Raw genomic sequence first — 15,473 nt, forward strand, 5'->3', positions numbered from 1 at the left:
TCTGAATTTGGAACACTGCAAAATGGCACTCATGTGTGGTCCATAGTTGTCAAGCATCTGCAAAAAGGCAATGGATGGGGAGGGGTGTCATCCTGAAATGCAACAGTGAACTGAATCATACATCCAAAGCTCACTAAGAATGGCTGTATCTGAACACTGTTAAGGTCATGAATTGTATCAGACATAACCCTTATGCCACAGCAATAGTGAAGGCACTGTGTGACCTCCAAGAGCTGTGCACATGAGCTGACCTTACAAGTTGAGGGACATTTGTAGGGTGGAGTGACCAAATAATGGCAAGTGAAGATGGACCATGCTAGTATACCCCCTTCCAGGAATACTGACTGCTGTAGTTCACTTAATAGGTGCTGCAACAAACCATCATGTTAAGGGTGTGCACACTTATGCATCTCAATTAGCATCTGCACAACTAGCACATTTGTTTGATACTGCATTTGATTGGACAGGTCATGTCAAATATCAGGCGTGTGTAATGTTAACATATACAGTATTGTGGCCCCATTGCATATCAGGGAAGAGGTTAGCATGTCAATAAGGGTGTGTACACTCCTCATAGCCACAGTAAGCTTTGACGGTTGTCAGTGTAATTGGATTTTATTGCTCATACATGCACTGCTGATGATGAGATCTGCAAATCAGAGGTCAGGCATTCATTATTAACATCTGTCCTCATAGCATCCCAGGTATGTGTCAGACAAACGCATAGGGGCTGTGAGCAACAGAGCAAACATAACTGCCACACATATACACATTCAGCAATGGTGTGTACACTCGTGAGATATGGTGCACAGTACATGCCAGGGTGCTGAACAGGTCCACAGCAATACTGTGCACATGAGTGCAGTGTGTTCCAGGGGATGGGGCATCACCTACTAACAACTCATGCATCACAGAGATGTATAATGCTAGTAACAGGGAATGAGTATAGCTGCAGTGCATGCTGTTGAGTGCCATATGTCATGCATGTTGACTGTTAGGTAATGACAGGTCTGTGTGATATCTTTTTGCCACCTCATCTGTAAGTGTGTGTATGTGTGTAGAGGTAGGCAATGACATACGTGTCTTAAATTACATTTTTTGTTATCCCCTCACAGGTGGCAAGGTGGGTCAGGGTCCCTCCTGCAGGCAAACGGATGTCAGTGTCCATACACACACTGACAATGATGATAGGTATGGTGAGGCACAGTCAGGGTTGTCAAGGGCTGAAGCTGTGCCATTGGTGGACATCCCACTTTTATCCATCCTATTCCCGCACACAGTCACAATGCCTATACATACCCCATCACCAGTGGCCATAGATGAGGGACAGTTGGTGGGTGGTGGCATGGGACAGGACAGTGTGCTGACTATGGCAAGTGTGTCTGTACACAGCAGCCATAGCTAGATGACCAGTGAGGTACCACACAGGCAGATGTACAGGGGTGCTCATAGGAGGGGCGCTGGCCATCATGCCCCTGGCAGAAGTGCCACAGCAGGTGTCACCAAACGTATGTTTTGGTCATTATGGAGGCACAGGCACATATGAAATGTTATACCTGGCAGAGTCTGAAGCTCCAAAGGGCTACTCATCCTGCTGTACCTGACAGCATCCATGATCTTGCAGGTGCCCACCGTTATTTTGCAGAGGTCCTGGATAGACGGTTGGGTAAGATGGTGGGAATCCTCGACCATGCAATGTCTGTGTTAGAGCATATGGTGGGAGTAGGGTGACAACAACGTGGACGTTGGTCAGCAACACCAACAGGTGGAGGTCTACATGGATGTCCAACAAGTCACAGCTGCTCCCACAGTGGCAGTGACAGTGACAGCACCAGCACTGCAGGGGGGTGCTGTCCACACCACAACACAGCAAGCCACATGTACATGGTCCTGGCCAGTCCCAACAGGGACCTGGATCCAGCGGACATTTCTCATCATCAGGGGAGAGTACCATATCTGGGCTTGTACCTGGTAGTGACCGTGGAACCCCTGGCAGTCACAGCTCATGTCCATGGCCAGAGACGGTGAACTGCACACCCTGTCATGTATGGTCTGCAGCTGTCCAACAAACCCCTGTATAGGGCAGCCACATGGTAGAACTGTGTGCATACATACACACACCACCAACACAGCTAGGGCACCTCCATACGTACACACACATCTGCACAGCCCAATTGATAATGAACCCTCCTAACACACACATGATGTCAACTCAGCCTAGGTCTCTGGCAAACCCACAACACACCCTGTGCATATGATGATACCTGTACCACATCCCTGTCATCCATACCATTGATGCAGGGACAGGCTAATACGGTTTTGATGCACAGGGTGAATGTACTAAGGTTTAGCAATGTAATGCTGTGTAACATGTTTTCAACTGGAAAGTTTATAGCTTACATGTCAGGATGTGTAGCTGTCCAGCCATGATGCATTATAGCTGTTATTGACACTGACTGATTGTGGTCTCCATAATGTATTCAGTTTGTATTGTAGGTGTCTGTGTGTCAGCAAGATGTTGGTCTGCTGCTGTTTCCTACAAGGGGTATGGCACTGTGGTGACACATTGACTGTGTCATATCCTGGATACAGCTGAACACAAGTAACAGGTCTGTATAACAGTTACTACATGTGCCACGTGGCTGATAGGTCTGAGGGGTGTATACAAGTGGGTGCATGGTGGCTGATGTCAGCAGCCCTTCTACAGTGGACAATGGTAAGTGTACTGGGTGGCACACAACACATGCTTGTGTATAACACACAAACAGGCTTTGGTGTTGATGCAATACACAGAGAATACTGCACACATGGATGTACTTAATTTTGCAGTGAACCCATTTTAGCCTATGTAATTCCACCAAGACAAAATAGGCAAAACATCACATCAGTAAATAATCAGTCTGCTAGTTTAATGTCATTGACGATGGTACTGGCAGGATATATATCCTCTTCCCCAATGTAGTGCAATCCTGGAGTTGGTAAACATAGGTGTGTTGGTGTGGGTGGCACAACCCTCCACTTTGGAGGGTGTGGGGTGGCATAGAACCACACATAGTGTGATTGATAACTACTCAATCTATTAACATAAACTGCACAGTATTACAGCAGACTAAGTGGAGGGAAATACACAACATCCACACCCAACTATATCTGTACAGCTGTACAGTGGGGAAGAGGGCATTTACACATCTACTACGAGTTTTGATGGAATGAATTTCCACAAGATGATTCCTTTGAAATGTTAGCATTTTCCAGACAGTTCTTGGACAGATGACCTTCTGGGACATGTATTTTCTGCAAACTGAAGTAGATCCCTTCACATACACACACACTTACTTGGCAACACTGAGTAGAACCCCTACCTAGGTACTTATTGCGACTAATGTGTTTGGCTTTAATTGTACACACCACACAGCTTTTAGGATGTGTGTCCAGAGTTTCTTGTTAAGTGAAGACCATCACCAGGCCTTGTACAGTATGGTAATGGGGGATGTACTGGGTGTTAATGAACAACACATAGTATGACATACTCTCATATACGCATTGACAAACACATAACAGTCATAGACACATCTAAGAGACCTGGGTTTATCAGTGATAACTACCTTGTCAGTGAGTCCATTCTGTTACCAATAATTTCCACACAGCACATGCATTATTGGGCTGGATAGTGTAATCAGTTACGTGTATGGTTGATGGCGACAATGGTTCTCATACAGTGGACCTTGGGACATGTACTGGGGGTGCCATGGTGTAAAGACAGCATACCCAGCACCCACACCCCAAATTGGATATTTTACTCACTGAAACCCATGACAATACTCTGACATACCCACAAGCACACATTGACCAGGACTGCAATACAACCCCTTGTCTATCTCATCAGTGCTACTACAGGGCTATGCATTCATTGCAAATGCCACAGGGAGAGTAGGGTGAGGGTTTGTCATGGCTCTCCTAATGTCAGCAACATCACTACCCCTTATAATGTATGGCAAGGTGTATTGCATTTGGAGAATGTGGCCTCAGAATGCTGTATTCTACAAATATATACACTTGCACACATACACACACTTGCCAGGACTTAGAGGGTAACCCATGCCTATCTACCCATTTGTACAACAGTGTTGTGCTGGTACTGGAAGCTCCAGGTAGCCCATAGGATGAAGGGTGTAACAAGGTACATTTAATGTCCATTACAGCAGCAGCGATTTCTAACTATGGCAATGGGGGGGGGTGTAGTGGGTGAGAAGGCCCTCGGGATATTATCAACTACATGTTTACAAACACACACACACTCAGTCTCAGTAATGCATACTGACACATTTGTCAGTACTGGGGTCCATAGGTGCAGGTGTTCCTAGGTGTGCACGAGGATACTGTCTATGGAGAGATGAAAAGAGTAGGGGATGTGGGTACAGTGGTATCATACCACCTGACATTTGTCAGCACGCCATCTATCAACTGATGCCACTTGAGTGATCCCCAGGGTGAAAGTTAAATGCAACATCCAATCATCTGGTTGTCTCTTGCAGAGGGCCAGTAAGGTACGCCAATTGACATGTATGCAACATATATTACATAACATGGCCAGTGTCTGGGTTGGAGATCTGTACCCAAGCATGTTCTGTTGACTGAGGTAGTCTAGTTGAGGTATCCATGGCATGTGGTGCATACAGGGTGGGGTTTCCTAGCTGTGGCATTCATAACACAGCTGGACAGACCCATCAGTGTCAATCAAGAATAGATTGCCTGTAAGCAGGCAAGATGGATACCTGACATCTGCACAGAGGACAGACAGAAATCAGCTAGTCAACAGGTTATGCATTAGGATGAATGTTTGACAGACAGACGTCTGATACTGATAGGTATGCCATTACTACATGACAGCAGCCCTCAATGACAAGTCTATACATATAGTAGTCTACAGTTAATATCCACATATCCGATCAATATCCAGCAGCAAATACTTAATAACACACAGCTCACACACCAAGAACACGAAAGTCAGTACTCAGAGTCCAGCTTTGCATGCAGGGGTGTATGGTTCCAGTACTACAATCTGCAATCTACTCTTACACTGTTAACAGTAGTAACGTAATGATACAATACATGCAAGTGTGACGGCATATAACCTGGGATACTACCCATGTATGAAACATATACAAAGAGAAAAGATTGCTGTACTAACCATATATACTCAGGTACCACATACGGTATACTCACACCCCTTACTATTGTAATGACCTTACTATTGTAATGACAGCACACAGAAGCAAGTTATGTACATGGAATTAAATACACTTATTAAAAATGTCATTACCCTTCTATTTTCTCAGTCTGGAATGTGATCACTGGTTACTAAGGCTAAGCTATGCTTAGCAGGAGTAAGCATTTCTTAAATGTAACTGCTAAGCATATTTGCACAGTGGTAAGTGAAGCTGACAAGGTGTAAGCACCTTTTCATTTAACCGTACATTAGCACCACTTACCATCGCACAAAACCCACACAAACCCACTTAAAGCTGCTCAAAACCACCTTAACCACTCTGTATCCAACAGTCCTTGTTCTGCATAACAACAAAATAAATAGCCCTTGCAGGTCTTGAGCCCAGGACCCTGTACACTACAGTCACATCAGTTAACCACTAAGCCATCACAGCTGTGAAGATGTTTTTTTTTTTTCAAATATATCTGTCAGTACACATACTGAATAGAAATGAACAACTGCTTTGACTTCTACAATTGTGTTGTACTTGTTAGTGAAAATAGTGTTGAATCAGTATGTTGTTATAGCTAAACATACACATTGGATAAATACGGTGTGATACATTTGGGAAGGTATATACAACACTCATGTTTACATGCAACAAGGATATGGGTATATAATATATACATATGTAGATATATGTATACATGTACATACACACACACACACACACACATATACATATATATATATATATATATATATATATATATACATATATATATATATGGATATAGATATGTATATATGCATATATATATATGTGTGTGTGTGTGTGTGTATATATATATGTGTGTATGTATATATATATATATATATATATATATATATATATATATATGTGTGTGTGTGTGTGTGTGTATATATATATATATATATATATATATATATATATATATATATATATATATATATATATATATATACACATATACACACACACACACACACATACTGCTCCAGTGCGTAACCAGCATCCCCCACTAGGTGACCATATGGGATGTTCCCACAGGCAAATCTCTGGTACAGCTGTGCCATACGTCAGATGTGGGAGTCGTGATAGCTTCCAGGGCTGCCAGCACACACATTCAAGATAATGCCCTGGGTTTTGCACATGACCTGGCAGTTGATGGAGGGGAAACCCTTGCGGTTTATTTAGACTCTACCCCACTCACCTGGTGGTGCATTGATGTGTATGTGCGTGCAGTCTATAGTACCCACTACCTCAGGGTATTCTGCTATTTGGTGGAAGAGACGCATATTGCTGGTCAATGCCTCATGGGTGTTGAGGAAATATATGTGCTCACCGGCATGTGCTGACATGGCATCCAGGAACTGGTGGAGTACCCTGGATGCTGATGCCTGTGAGATCCCCATGATATCCCCCAGTTGGCCTTTGGAAGGTACCTGTGGCTAGTATTCTTAAGCCTACACATACCTTGGTATCGACTGTGATGGGTTCCCCTCTGTTGGTTATGTGTGTGAGGTGTGGCTGGCACAGCTCAACAATTTGCTGTAGGATGTCCCTGTCCACTCTATAGTGCTCCACTACCTCTAGCTCATGTAGCCCCTGGTAGGTTACCCTAGGTCTGTACACTCTTCGCCTTCTCCTCACTGTGGGTTGGTTGTTAGCATTCTCATCACCACCACCCTTAGCCTTTTCCACATACTGATGTACGACAGCGACAGCAGCCCCTATCATTTTGTTAGTTTTGTCAGGTAAAATTTCCCCCATCTGTGTACACCAGTGGTGTAGAGTTTGTGGGAAAAAACAGCGTGAAAGGTCTTTGCATAGTTTATAATAGTGTGCTGGGTTGGGCTGCCATTGTGTTGCTGCACCTACATGGTTGGGTGCAAGCTAAGACTGAGGGGAAATCTGTGATTCAGTATCAATCCCCTCATTTGCATATAACTGACTGCTAATGCATGGTTACAAAACTGACACTCAGCCTTCCCCCTTAGCAACCACTATTCCATGGTATTGTTGTCTTAAGCATGTCATTGACTATTATGGCAGAATGCTGATTTTGGTTTAAAAGCTTATTTCCAAATTTATTCATTATTTTCGGGTCAATCCTGTTTGCGCACCACTGCCCTACGCTTAAACGGCTGAAACCGATCAGAAAAAAATAAAAGTAATTTTTTTTTTTTATAATTTTGCAACTATTTCCATTGGCATGCCTACTACATTGAATACATGCTTTCTTTGGAGCTGTCGTGCTTCCGTTTTGTAATTTGCAGAAATGTACTCTGTTAGTAGCCGAATACATTTCTGCAAGTTACACTATTCCTGCACAGACGCCTGCCTGCTTCCTGGACCACTAATTCACCTCATTTGCATGGTTTTCACCTGCTAATGGAGTAATTGGCATACAGGAGCTGTGCCCTTGCAGGAATAGTACAGGAGGGCTCGTGCATGCCCCGGGAGCTTGTTCCTGCATCGCTCGTCGGCCATATTGCATGTAGCAGCTGTGGCAATATTCCTACACGCAGTGCAGAGCTTGCTGAATTCCGGGGAATATGTTATCATCGAAACATAAGAATTTAATGTATTTGGCAGATTATTTTTAATATAGGAAATATAATATCTAGTGGGTTAATGAGTAAATTTGATTTGGCAGATTCAAATTAGGAATTAATATTTAGGATACAATTGAAATTAATAGATTACAATAAATTAATGCTCGATAATGAAAATTATTTATCTTCAATTATTAACAAAAATGTAGATATTAAGATTACCTTATCCAAGTCATATACTCATGTCCTCCACAATTTTTTAGAATACATCTTACTTCTTTTAAGATTAATAAAATATATAAAACTAATGGAACTAGTTGGTGATATAACAAAACTTTAAAAGCAGATTTGTACACCACATTTTTTTAAATGGGAAAAGAATATTACATACCAGAATGAAAATAAATCTTTTTTAGAGCACTATGGTCTGATAAATGCGTTTTTAGTGATTGTTTATTGTTAACCAATGCATTCATACCAGATTATATTAGCAGTTTAAAATATCCATTAGTTTGGACTTTATTGACCATAGCTAGGAAGGTGATTAGTGTGAAGTGGAAAAAATTCTTCTTCTCTTAACTTTAGTGATTTCCTTAATCTAAGAAAGAAATTAATGTAATTTCTATAAGATATGATGGGAAAATAATTTTAAATAATGGACAAAACTGAAATTGCTTTTCGACAAAATATCTTTCTCGTCAGCTATTAATTACAATGATTTTATAACCTAGTATTTAGATTAGGTACTAGTGTTTCAGTATCCTTGTATCGCTATACCTTTATAAATATTGTAAAAAGTTTATTTGAAAAATAAAAATACAATTCTTTCAAGAAAAAAGATTTTACTTTTCAAAAGTTTCAGCTACTTTATTTTTTCAAACTTTTTCTCAAGTCCGTAATACCTTTTTTGTCACTAGAGATTGCTAAAGCTAGAATTATGTCCTCATTCCTTGATTTCCCTTGAAGTAATGTGGCTGAGCAGGATTGGAAAAGGGTGAATCAAGTGGTCATACAGCTTAGGTGAATGAACCTGAACTCCACCTTGCAGCCAGGATGTGTTGCACAGAGCAGCATGTCAAGAAAACACCCACTGCCTGCGCCTCAACAAATGCAGATGGGGCCATAAATCTGATTTTTTTTTTTTAGGAGACTCCTGTGTTTGTTTTGCATAGATGTACAAACACTACAACTTTTTGAGAAGCAACGTCCTATTTTTTTTTAAGTTCAGTAAAGATACTAGAATTACTAGCCTCTTAACCAAAGACTTAGGACAATGTACACAAAACTGTCCTGCTCTTCATCTAAATAAAGAAATGCAGCAAAACCAACTATCTTTGTGAGGGAGTCTGCTAGCCATAAAAGGACTTGTTGATTACTTTTCCAGGTGATGTCAACTTTAAAGTAACTTTTTGCTAAAGTGTTAATTTAACAGGTTGGCAATTAAATAATTGCTTCATGAGCATTTAATCACACTAAATCATTTTAATTGCAATTGGCCCCCAAAATGATGCACATGGCTCCTCTCGCCATATAAATATTAATGCCTTAAATATGGCATGACTAGTTTACATCTCTGGGTTTGGAAGCTTTTTTAAATGCTAATTTTCTGAAAAAATGCTTTGAAAGAAAGTTTTATTTTTACACAAAACAGTATTCACACGTACAAGGATGTGTTATCATTTTATGTAAAAATTAAACTTTGTTTTGAGACTTTAAACATGATCTTTAACATCAATATTAGTGCAGCATCATTTTCCAGTGTTAGTGAATGTGATATTTGTACCCTCTATACTATGATTTGAAACCATGCTTATTGTCTATGTACTACAAAAAAGTGCCCACCCCCACTTTTCAGCAATAAAAGAACTCATCAACAAAGTTCTTGTACTGTATAAAGGTGCTAAATGCTCTAATCTTCAAAATGGACTTGACACTGCCTGTTCTTCTGTTTGTAAGGAAGATTCAGGAATAAAATCCTACCTTATCTTGAAAGAGTATGAAGACTTCCATATTTCTGCAATAGTAGATAGGTAGGAAAGAAAGAATGCCAAAATAGTTGCTTTAAAAGGAGATATTTATCAAATCTACATGTAAATCTGTATGACAAGATAGACTGCTCAGAAGTTTGACTCTACTGCCTTGCTGACATGGAGCTAGAGTCTTGCCTCAACCAATTTCTACTGTATAAAGGTTATCTAAAAACTCATCAAACAAGCTGCTAATAGTTTGACAAAGTGACTGTGGGTTTGGTTCTTCTTGGCTGAAGTTAATCTTAAGCTTTTTTTTTTCCATGAGCCCCCTCCCACCTTTTTTTTTAATTTTCTCATCTTAAAACATATTTGTTTTTACCTGAAATAGCAGAAAGATGTCTATGGAGCCCATTTCTTGGTCTTTTTCCTCCAACGAGACAGCAACTGCTATTAATGTTACACCAAGGTGACATTCAAGAAACAAATGCAGCCTTTTAGGTTTGAGTACTTATTTATCTGTCCTACATGAGAGAGGTAATAATTTGTGGAGATCTTGCCATTCCTCCGTTAAGGCCATTCTGATCATCAGGTAAGAAGTAGAACTTCTTGAAGAAACTATGAAAGTTTCACATATTCTCAGCTATTTTTGTTAATATTTGTTTGCCATACTGCAATGATTCCTTGAATAGCTGTGGCATGCACTCACTGCATTCAAGTAATCCCATGTGCACCCATTAATACATCTACCTGTATCCTCATTCCTATCTCTACTCAGCATATCATGACTGCAACTCTGCACCAAGTGTAAGTTCTTTTGTGATATTTGTCAACTCCCTACCACCATCAGAAGGGCATCTGGCCACTGACCACTCAATCTCTTCTGATGCCCTAAAGACAGCTTCTGACTGCCCACGCTCCCTCACGCAAAGGATGCAAATGGTACAGATGTACATCCTTATTACATGGCAATATATCAGTTACAGATGCAATATTTTGTTCTTATTTATGCAATTGTATACAATGTGTACTAGTGTTTTAGTGATGCCACCCCTAATATTTTAAGGAACTACAACTAAATCTTTTAACATCCAACTAGAATACAAAAGCACTGGAAGTTATAAAGTTTAGATTTATCCAAAAGATGTCAAAAGAGAACCACAACATGTGTACACTGCACTGAAGTTCAGTAATTCAACTAAATTTCTACCTAGTTAAATATGCAAGTAATAGGGAGTTTTGAGGACCTTACTCTAACACCAAAATCCCTGTGCACATTTCGAAAATTGCTTGGGAAGAAAAGTCCTAATTATACAAATTTAAATTGTACACAAACCTATGATGTACAGAAACTATCACATTAAATCTACCAAGATATGTCCTACTAATGGGTCATAGATACACAAAAGAGATGACCTCTCTTTATAATTTCATGTCCTGATCTCAAGACAGATAAACTGCATTACAAGATAAGGAAAGCCATAAAGTATGAGATAAGGAAAGCCAGAAAATGCTGAATAAATTCATGGTGACAGTGGGAATTACAACTAAAATATGCAATAACATTAGCACTCCTACTGAGGTCAACCTCCATGTTAGGAAGAATAAAAAGTACAGTTGTGTACACTTACCATAAATGTAGATGTTCGAGTGTATTCACTGTTGCAGTCATTACACATTTGGGTAATCTGCTGGCAGGTTGCCCTCAGTCGGCCTGATCAACAAAGTCTTGGGTCCTGCATCGGTTGCTGTCTCTTCTTCCATGATGTCAGGTCATCAGGGGTATAAAACATGCAGCCGACACCATTACATCAGTTTTTCTTGCCCCAGATGTCAGGTGCCCCCCAAATGGGGAGCAAATAAAATTAAAAACAGAAAAAATATACTTCCAATCCCAAAAAGCAAATATACCAAAAGGGCCTTTAAGCATAGTGAAAGAAAGTAGAGGTATAACCAGAAAAAAAATAGGGGGCTGGAGGGAGGGTAACCTGGACTGCAACTGTGAATACACTCGAACATCTACATTTATGGTAAGTGTACACAACTGTACTATGTTCTTCGTGTTTCACTGTTGCAGTCATTACATTTCGGTAGATTCCCAAAGCTATGGTTGGGTGGAGTGAATTATACAGCATTAGGAGCAGCTATAAGGCCCTGCAGGACTGCAGTGGCAAAGCCAGCTCTGGATTTAGAGAAAAGTGGTAAATGGTAATGTTTGGTGAATGTATGAACTGAGCTCCAGGTAGCAGCTTCTAGAATGTCCCTGGTAGGAACTCCTCTGAGAAAGGCTGTAGAAGTAGATGCAGCCCTGGTGGAATGGGATCTGATCCCCTGGGGGATAGTTTTTCCATGGTGCATATAGCAGAAACAAATACAATGGCTTATCCATTTAGAAATGGTTTGCTTTTAAATAGCCTTTCCCTCTGCCCCTGCAGCAAATGCCACCAGCAGTTGTTCAGATTTTCTTTGAGATTTTGTCCTGTTTAAGTAAAATCTAAGTTGTCTGTGTACATCCAATGAATGCAGAATCCGCTCCCCCTTGTTCTGTGGATTGGGAAAGAAAGTTGGCAATTGAATGGTCTGATTAAGAGCCACACTGGCATGAACACCTTAGGCATGAAGGATGGATTAGTCCTGACAGATACCCTGTCCACATGAAAAATGATGAAAGGCTCCACCGCCATAAGAGCCTGTAATTTGGAAATCCTTCTAGCTGAAGTGACCGCTAAAAGGAAAGCTGTTTTCCAGGAGAGAAATTTTAAGTCTGCGGTAGCAGCTGGCTTGAAAGGAGGGAGAGTGAGCTTTTCCAATACAAAATTGAGGTCCCAGGCAGGGGTTGGAGCATTCCTGGGTGGTCCTATGTTTTTGGCCTCTGAGATACTGCTTTAGCAGAGGATGAGAGAAGAGGGGAGGTTCTGTGTTGTAATGAGCTGAAATGGCTGAGGCATGGATTTTTATGGAAGAAAAGGACAGGCCCTTGTGAAGCATCTCAGTTAAGTATTGTAAAATCTGAGAAATGTTGGGCACTGCTGTGCTTATCCCTTGAGACTTATTCCAGGCACAGAATCTTTTCCATTTGTCAGCATAAGAGTTTCTAGTACTAGGCCTTCTCGCCTCCAAAATGACATCCATCACAGGTTTGTTGAGGGATGCTAAGGGTGAATTTAGGTGATTAGCCACGCTGCAAAATTTAAAGTTTGGAGCGGAGTGTGCAGAATTTGGTTGTTCTGCTGAGACAATAAGTAAGGTGTCTGAGGCAGGTGCCATGGTGGAAGGAGTGACACATTGCACAGGAGTGGGTACCAGTGTTGGTGAGGCCAGTCTGGAGCAATCAAAATCATTTTTGGTTTGTCCTGATTGACTTTTAGTAGAACGTTGGAGAGCAGAGGCAGAGGGGGAAAGGCATAGACTGATAGGTTTTTCCAGCTGAAGGATAGAGCATCCACTTTCCAGGTTTTTTTGTGATGAGTTCTTCTGCAAAATTTGTCCAACTGATAGTTCTAGGGTGAGGCAAAAAGATCTATGTCTGGGCTCCCCCATTTGAGTGTCAACATGTTTAAAATCCGTGGTTCCAGTTTCCATTCGTGTGGGTCCATGAGATTTCTGCTTAGTTCGTCTGCCAGAGTATTCAGCTTTCCTGGCAGGAACTGAGCTTGTAGTTGTACTTGATAGGTCAAGGCCGTGTTCCACAATGCCACGGCTAGTCTGCAAAGGGGGTAGGAGTGTGTACCCCCCTGCTTATGTACCACATAACTGTGGTGTTGTCTGTCTTTATCATTAATTGTACTGGATGAAGGTAGTCTTTGAAGGCTGTCAGTGCATTCTGTACAGCTAGCATTTCTTTTTGATCGACATGAAGGTGCATTTGATTTGGGTTCCATTTGCCCTGAGCACTTCCCTGCCAGATGTGCCCCCCAAGCATAGTCTGATGCATCTGTAGTTAGGGTTTGGACAGCAGGGAGTGGTGTGAATGGCAGTCCCTTGTTTTGGTGGCAGGCCTATGCCCACCATAGGAACTCTTGTTGCAGGCAAGGTATGATAGGAATCATTGTTTCCAGGCTGTGACAATGCTGACTCCATAGACTTTTTAAGTACCGCTGAAGTTTCCTCATATGCAGTCTTGCATAGGGAATTAGAAGAATGCAGGAGGCCATGAACCCCAAGGCTTGCAGTAATTGCCTTGCAGAAAGCAGGGTTTTTGTGGCCACCTGTTTGAAGTAAGTCACCAAATTAATTTGCTTCTCTGGCGTAAGGAAAGCCATCTGGGCAGTTGTATTCAAGCTTGCACCCAGAAATGTAATTTTTTGAGAGGGTACCAGTTGTGATTTCTTTTCGTTCATAGTGTATCTTAGACAAGTTAGAACCCTTTTTATAAGCACCAGATGGTTTAGAAGTGTCCTTGTTTTCTGCCTGAATTAGACAATCATCCAGGTATGGATATATTTGAATATTTCTTTGCCTGCAAAATGCAATTACTGGAGCCAGGCACTTTGTAAAGACCCTGGGCACAGTAGATAAGCCAAAGGGCAGTGCAGAGAACTGGTAATGCAAGTAGCCTGCTTTGAAGTGGAGGTATCTTCTGCAAGATTCCCTGATTGGGATATGCAGGTAAGCCTCTTTTAAATCTAGAGTTGCCAACCAGGCATCTTTGCCTAGCATAGGAAGTAACTGGTGATCAGCATCTTGAATTTTGGAATGTCCAGAAAGGCATTTAGAGTAGGTAAGTCCGGAATTGGACGCCATGATTTGCCTTTTCTGGGTACCAGGAAAAGTCTTGAATAGAAACCTTGTCCCTTCTCCTCTTCTGGTACTGGTTGAATAGCCCCCATGCTCATGAGGGAAAGTACTTTCTGGATAATTAAATTGTGAGCCAAAGTATTTAGAAGCAAAAATATACCGACGTTTGATAGTGCGTTGATTAAATAAAGCACAAAATCGACAGCAAGGTACATTGTGGCCAGGGCCTAGCCAAGGAATACAGTACAAATGAAAATCCTTATGAGATATTTGCTTCCCACAAGTAATGCAATTATTAACTTTTACTGACATCGGTAAGGAGCAAGAAAAGTTTCCCCAAAGGGGTACTTAGTCGGATCTGAAACTCGAAAACGAAAATTTCAGGAGTCGGCCGACCGGCACTTGCGAACTGCTTCTGCTTCGGGCACCACGTGGCAAGAAAGACTGATGTAATGGCGTTGGTTGCATGTTTTATACCCCTGACGACATGGAAGAAGGGACAACAACCGACACAGGACCCACGACTTTGTTAATCAGGCCGACTGAGGACAACCTGCCAGCAGATTACCCAAATGTAATGACTGCAACAGTGAAACACGAAGAACATCTATATAAACAGACAGAATTATCACCAGTGCCCAAATATGCAGGGCACACATCTACCTTGACAGGTTATTACATAGACAAATAAGGATTCAAAACTAATACAAAATTTTAAAGCAATGAATTATACTGAATGGTTCTGAAAAAAGAAGGCCTCTTTCAAAATGAAGAAAATAAATGTGGCAGGACATGTAATCATTTTGAAAGAAAGGAAGCACTGGACTTTCATCACTTGGTGGTATTCTATAAAGATAAATAAGGATACAACTAACTACCCTCAATGTACTCAATCAAGTATATTTTTCCTGACCTCCTCTCAGAAATAGAAAGGTTCAGAAAAGCCAAAAGATGTCTATAACTCTCTAAGCTAGTAGCTT

This window comes from Protopterus annectens, chromosome 6.part0, assembly GCF_019279795.1.
Source record: "Protopterus annectens isolate FY-2018-M chromosome 6.part0, PAN1.0, whole genome shotgun sequence".
NCBI lineage: Eukaryota > Metazoa > Chordata > Ceratodontiformes > Protopteridae > Protopterus > Protopterus annectens.